This window comes from Vombatus ursinus, unplaced genomic scaffold (genome assembly GCF_900497805.2).
Source record: "Vombatus ursinus unplaced genomic scaffold, bare-nosed wombat genome assembly UNPS02012602.1, whole genome shotgun sequence".
In the NCBI taxonomy this organism is placed as follows: domain Eukaryota; kingdom Metazoa; phylum Chordata; class Mammalia; order Diprotodontia; family Vombatidae; genus Vombatus; species Vombatus ursinus.
In genome coordinates this window covers 3417490-3424245 of record NW_020952380.1, presented here as the reverse complement: position 1 = coordinate 3424245, position 6756 = coordinate 3417490, and the positions used below count along the sequence as shown (strand labels likewise).

The window sequence follows — 6756 nt, the reverse complement described above, 5'->3', positions numbered from 1 at the left end:
AAAGGGAGAGAGAGGGAAAGTGGGAAAGAGGGATTAACAGAGAGGGACAGAAAGAGAATGAAAGAGGAAAAGTGAGTGGGAGAGAGAAAGAGAGAAGGGCAAAGTGGTGAGAAAATGAGAGTGACAGAGAGAGGGGAGAAAGAACCACAGAGGAAGAGAGAGAACGAGAGCGGGAGACAGAGAGAGAGAAGGATGGTGGTGGAAGAGATATTGAGAGAGAGAACGAGAGAAGAAGAGAGAAAGTAGGTAAAAGAGAGAGAACGAGGGAGGGGAGAGAGAGAGAGAGAGAGACAGAGAGAGAGAGAGAGAGAGAGAGAGAGAGAGAGGAGTTGAGAAGGTGGGAGAGTAAGAGCATCCCTCCTCCGTCGGGTCAGCCCCCGCCTTCCCGGCTGGCGGGAGGGAGGGGAAAGGACTGGAGGGGTGTGTGTATGTGTGTGAGTGTGTATATGGGGGGGGGCCGGGGGAGCCGAAATCTCGCGGTGTTTGCCCGCTGCTCGGGCCGCCATATTGTGTGACAGTATTTTGGTTTGGACTCTGCTGGCGAAGAGAACGAGAGCGAGCGAGAGCGCTGGGGGGGTGGGGGGAGGGCTGGAGCGTGAGCGGGGGGGTGGGGGAAGAGGGAGGGAGGCCGAGCAAGTCCGAGCTGAGCGCAGAGGATCGGGGAGCGGCGCCGCCACCCACCCACCCCATCGCCTTCGACCTGCTGCTGCTGCTGCTGCCGCCGGCGGGGCGACCCAGCCCGACCCCCTCTCCTCGTCTCCCCTCCCCCTCAGCCACGAGAAGCGGCGGCGGTGGCGGCAGCAGATCGGAGGGGGCTGAGCAGGGAGGGAGCGCTGAGGTGTCCCCCCTGCCGGGTGGAATAGGAGGCGGCGGCGGCGCTGGCGGCGGCCGCGGCGGAGGCGGCGGCGGCTGCGGAGACTGAGACGGAGACGGAGACGGAGACGGCTGCCCTAGTGGGAGAGGCGGCGGCGGCAGCGGCCGCGGCGACGACGGCGAAGGGTGAGCGGAGCGCGCTGCCGGGCCTTTGCGGGGCTCCCCCGGATTCCTCCCCTCTTCTCCCCTCAGCTGCCCGCACCTCCCTCGGGCCCCGGCTGGCAGGAGCTTCCCCGGGCTCTGCAGGCCCGTGCGCCTGGGGCGCCTGCTGCTTCCTCTCGCTTTCCCCTTCCACACCCCCTATCCCTTCTCCCCCCCTCTCCCCGCCGTGGCAAGGTGGAGAGAGGGTCTTCCCGAGCCCGAGGACGTCCGGCGGGGGGCGGGGGGGCGGGGAGGCGGGGAGCGTCGAGCCCGCCCGGGGGCTTCCTCGGAGCCCAGCACCGGGGAGAGCCCCAAGGTGGGGGAGGGCTCCTTGCTGCCGCTGCTCCTGCGGCTTCTGCCCCATTGCCCTCGATCCGCCCCTTAGCCTTATGTGAAAGTGTCTCTGTGTGAGCTAGGGATTGAAATGGGGGTGGGGTGGGGGGGTGGGGATAGAAAACTTTCCTGGGGGCGCTGCTCTGGGGAAGGAAGACTTTGGGCGGGGGGAGGGGGGCTGGAGTACTTGAGAGGAGTGGGAGATAACCGGTCCTTCCTTCCTCTCCATCCATTTTAATGACGCCCATTTTAAAGGGGTCTCTGTGCCTTCCCGGAGGAGTTTTTGGTTTGGGGTTTTGTTGTGTGTGTGTTTTTTTTTTTTAATCTTTCCCCTTTCTCTGCCTCTGTCCCATCAGCTACAAATCCCGCTAAGGTGGATGGGATGTGTGTTTGTTTGCGGGGTGGAGAGGGAGTAGCTGGTTGTTCTTACAGGTGACAGGTGCGTGGTTGTGTTGTCCGTGCTCTGGGGTTCCTCGGACCGATTTGTATACCAAAGTGTCAGAGACAGTGTGAGTTTGTGTATTTATGTGTTTGGTCTTGTTCGATTCCATATATAGTATATTTGAGATGTTAGGGTTTCCATTCTTCAAGTCAACATAATTGTTGTGGAGAAATTCTTCAAATGTTTCTGATAAGCGAGGTTTCTAGCAGAGGGAATTTGCCGCTTCCTCGCTCCTCTCTCCCTCGGCCCCCCCCCCCGCACCCCCGTATTCACGAGGTCCCGGTTCTAATTGGAAGATTTTCAGTACTACTTATTCGTCGAAAAGAATTGGGTCACAAATAGGTTATGACCTTAACATTACCATAAGTAATCTCATTTTGCATCCATTTTGTCTCTTTTTAAGTAAATACTATCTATTAAGGTCAAATTCATTCATTTTTCATAAAGGAAGCTCATTTCAACAAATTCATGTAAAAGAAAGTATTGATCAATCTTACGCAATTTCAAACTTGACATGCAGTAGACTGGAGTAAGGTTTTTCTGTTGTATTCTCAGTTATTACCATTGTTTAATATGTTTTACACTGTCAAGGAATTGTCAACATATACAAATAGATAATATTTTACATTTATGAAGTAAGATTTTAATTGTAAGCTTGCATTTTAAAAATTCAGTTCTAAATAGCACCTAAGAAAGTTTTGAACTTTTTTTTTTCATTTCATAAACTTTTGGCTGAGCATTTGATAACTAAAATAATGGGAGCAGTGTCAGGTAGATGAACTGCAGACTGAATTAGCTATAAATTTGGTGTTACAGGATCATAGAAAAGTTCTTTTTAAACTTGTACAGACAGAATGTGTTGAATGTTGATGCTATCAGTGTATTAACAGGAAATAGAGCAAAAATTCCAGTGATTCAGAACTCAATTGAGGTATTTTTTTTTCTTTTAATCTAATCAGTTTTTACAGGTTATGCTATACTTAAGTTGAAGATATTTAAGGGATCAAAATGAGAGGTATGTTGATCACATTAGTAATACAGTCTTTATGTGTTTCTTTATTTCATTTTTTTCCCCTCAAGTGTCTGGAATAATTTAAGGTTAAAAAAGCATCTTCCAAAAGATACTTTGGTGAACAACTACCAGAGCAGCCACGAATGGTATTTTGTAACTCTTAATGAATCAGCTTGTTGTAATACCTGTGCTGACTTGACAAATGGTCTGATTTTTGTCAGATACTGGGTTGTCAAGACTGAATATCAATTATAATTATTGGCATTCTGTTGAAATGATACTTATATTTGATCCTCACTTCAAGTAAACTAGCCCACACTACTGTCAGGACTTTCTTACTATGATTATATCTGGTGAAATGAAGAAAATTTTAAACTCTCTACGTCAAACTGAGTAGGCAGATTCAATTATCAGTGGAAAACGTAGATGTTCGATGATGTCTCATAGTATTTCTTACCTAATTATGTTGGTTTAAGGTATTCTTTTGTAGTGGCATATCATTCTTGGATAAATTACTTAGCAAAGTTAGTCTTTTTGAACTATCAAAAATGTTTCTTCTGGCCTTGAGGAAGGGTTGAGGAAAAGCAAAAACACCTTTTTTCCAAAGGGAGTGTTTAGAATGAGAAGACATCTATTTATATTATATATGGCATCTTATTGGCAAAGTAGTCTTTATGCAGGATGTGGTATCCTTTATTTTAAAAAAAAGTGTCCAGAGAATATTTGAAGTAATAAAGAGAAAGTATAGCATTTTTGATAATGAATTAAGGTGTTTGCCAAAGAGTTTGATTTCTTTGATGTCCAGGAGCACAACTTAGGAAAACACAGCCTGGTAATTTAGAATAGAGACTTTGCTTTGTTATAGAAGTCTGAAGGAAATTTTCCATGATTATATATTTTAAAGACTGTCCAGAGAGTTGATATCTGTGAATTGGGCATATTAAAACAGTGTTCTGAGTCTTTTCCATTCCAGTACAGCTCTACCTGGCTCTGGTTACCATGACTCCCTAAACCACTTGCTTTATCTTCTCCTTGCCTCTCAATGCAGATTTCTGAGGAGGAAAGAACAAAAAACCTTTACTTTGTTTCACTTTTCTAAAATGAACAGATTATCATCAGAATTGTTATTCATCTAAGATTTGGGACTATCTAAAATAGATGGGTTGTAAGATAAGGGTAATTATAGCGTATAGGAGTTAAAGGGACAGCAGAGGCTTTGTAATATTGAAAGGGACACAAAGGAAACTGGCTGTCTTAAATTTGAGCTCTAGAGCACTTTTTATGGTTTCTCAATTTCCTTACAGGACATAACTTCTAGTTAAAGAACAGCTCATTGATAATTCAGAAAGATGCTGGAGTTGTGTGATATATACGTATTCAATACAGTTATCTTTGTTTTGGTTTCTTTGACACTCTGGGTTATATTTGCAAAATACTTTTGCATTCATTTTTACATTTATGGTTATATCACTTCAAAAATATTCAGTAATAAGTAGCTAAAATGAAAACTTGAGTACTCTGGAATCTTTCTGGTATGATTACATTACTTACGATAATGAGCATGATGATGATAGCTGGCATTTATATAGGATATTAAATGCTGTATTCAGTGTTATTTGATTCAGTATCTCATTTGATCTTCATTATAGCCCTATGAGGTTGGTGTCACAACTATTATCTTCCATTTTACAAATGAGGAAAGGGCACATTAAGTTAAGTGACTTAGCCAGAGTCACACAAATAATAAGCATCAGAGACAAGATTTTAACCATCAGGATGCTTTTTCTTTTTGGCCTCCCTCTACTTCAGTAAATAATTGATTATTAGGACAACAAACTCAAAGAATTTAGAAATCAATTTTTTTTTTAAATTTCAAGGTCCTTCCCCTAAAATAGCAAGTATAGTAATATCCCCAATGAATTTCAGCCTCCAGCAAGAAAGTACTGGCACAAACTCCTTGCTCTATGCCCATGTTATTTGTGTTGGACTTCTAGCACTCAGAAGCCTTATTGATTTTTATTTACTAGTTCTTAACAAGCTTGGTTATCTGATTTCTTAGCCAGATTAGAAGCACTGACCTAAAAAGAAGGTGGAAGGCCTGTGAATCAGATACAGTGACAATAGAAGTGATAGCTGATAGTCTTACACCCAAGGAAGAAATAGAAAACTAAAAAACAAACCCGGAATGGTTATTATCATATAGTATAATAATGGGATATTTGAACTAGTGACTGTGAGTCAACCACAAAATATTATGTGATTTTCTGTTTCAGAATACAGGAAACAAGTAATATCTTTAAGAAATACGTTCATGAAGAAATGGCTAGAATAAAGTTTTAACACTTTTTAAAAACACTTTTTTAGCATTTCAGATTTTTCTAAAAATTCACTTATGTTGAACATCTTATTCTCTGAATAAGATGCTAAACATTAAGTATTGCCATGTTTTAAGCAGCCCTGTACATAATCCAGTTTTTCATAGTTTTAAGAATCACTTGACAGTCTTTATGAATATGACTGTGGTTGTGCATTATTTTACAGTGAAAGCTAGAAAGCTATTTTATAGTGAAAGCTGAATTAGTAGGGATTTCTACTTGACAAATGGGAGCAAGCAGTTTTCATTGTAACTTAGTTTTTGGAGTTTAGTGACCTCTCTGAAGATGCTTTTGTAACTCTAGTATGATAGAAGGACTAATATTAACAATGTTTAATTTTCAATTAAGGGGATACTCTTCAGGTCATATAATTTAAGGAAAAGGGTGGATTAGAATAATGCTAATTATAACACTGTAGTTATTCCGAGGAGTTCCCACTTATTATATAGTTTATCTTGGTCTCTTTGTGAGATTATTTAGGAATAAGTAACATTCCCATGGTAAGAGTGGGGGTGGGGTAAAAATTAAGTGGCTGTCTTTCACAGAATAAGTTTTGGGTGAACTCTTTAATACAGTGAACCTAGTTCTCTTGGTAGATAAATATTTATTAAGTTCAGTTCAGTGGTTTTTTCTATCCCTTGATTCAGAGGAGCATTTACAAAGGAGTAGAAAATCCCTTTGTGATTTTAAGCTCTCAAGGATCACTTGCATTTTAAAGCTAGGTTAAGATGTCATGCGATGTATTATCACTTTGAAATCTGTTTGTATCTATTTAGACCTGTTTTATGTCTATGTCTTACACAGCTATGATGAATACATATTCATGAAGTAATGCAAAGCTTTATTAGTGCATTTTTCTCCTGAAAGCATTTTTGCTTTGAAAAATACCCTAGGTGAAGATGGGGAGGTCGATCCTTTGCACCTGAATTAGTGTGCAGTAAACCATTCTGAGGTAGTGATTAAGAAGTAGTCAGAGCTTTACCATAAAACAATAATGCGTGATTATGTGGCATAATTCTCAAACATGGACTGTATATTTTGCAACACATTTCTATCTCTGACAGGAATTTCATTTGAATTAGAGGTTTGTACTGGCATTATTAAATAAGTACACTTATAATTAGTGCTTCATCTCTGTCCATATTATAGCATATACTTATATTTCTTTGATATCTAAGGAACATAGGTATATTTTGGGAAGGGAAAAAAATTTTAAAAGATAGAGAGTCCCCTTTCATCCTTTAAAAAACCCAACTTTTAGGGGGCAGCTAGGTGTCGCAATGGATAGAGCCCTGAAGGCAGGAGGACCTGAGTTCAAATCCGGCCTCAGACCAATCACTTGACACTTACTAGCTGTGTGACCCTGGGCAAGTCACTTGACCCCAATTGCCTAAAAAGGAGAAAAAAAAAGAAAAAAACCAATTTCAAAATGTTTATAGCTTAGTAAAAGTCAGTTTTTTCTCATTCTTTGATAAGTTTAAGTTGTCTTCATAATAAAGACTAAAGTTTTCTTGAAGAGCATTAGGCTTCTATTAGGCCTGAGCTATTTACTCAGAATACGCTTTTCAATATTCATTAAT

At 41.5% G+C, this 6756-nt stretch overlaps 1 protein-coding gene across 2 annotated transcripts in view; it reads left to right on the top strand.

Moving 5' to 3' along the window:
* Positions 1 to 918: 918 nt before the first annotated feature.
* Positions 919 to 6756, top strand: part of TAB2 (TGF-beta activated kinase 1 (MAP3K7) binding protein 2) — a 114583-nt gene continuing 108745 nt past the window's right edge. For both annotated transcript variants that reach the window (XM_027857981.1, XM_027857982.1), the window contains exon 1: positions 919 to 999. The gene's annotated coding sequence lies outside the window, so the exon portion shown is untranslated. The remainder of the gene's footprint in view (positions 1000 to 6756) is intronic.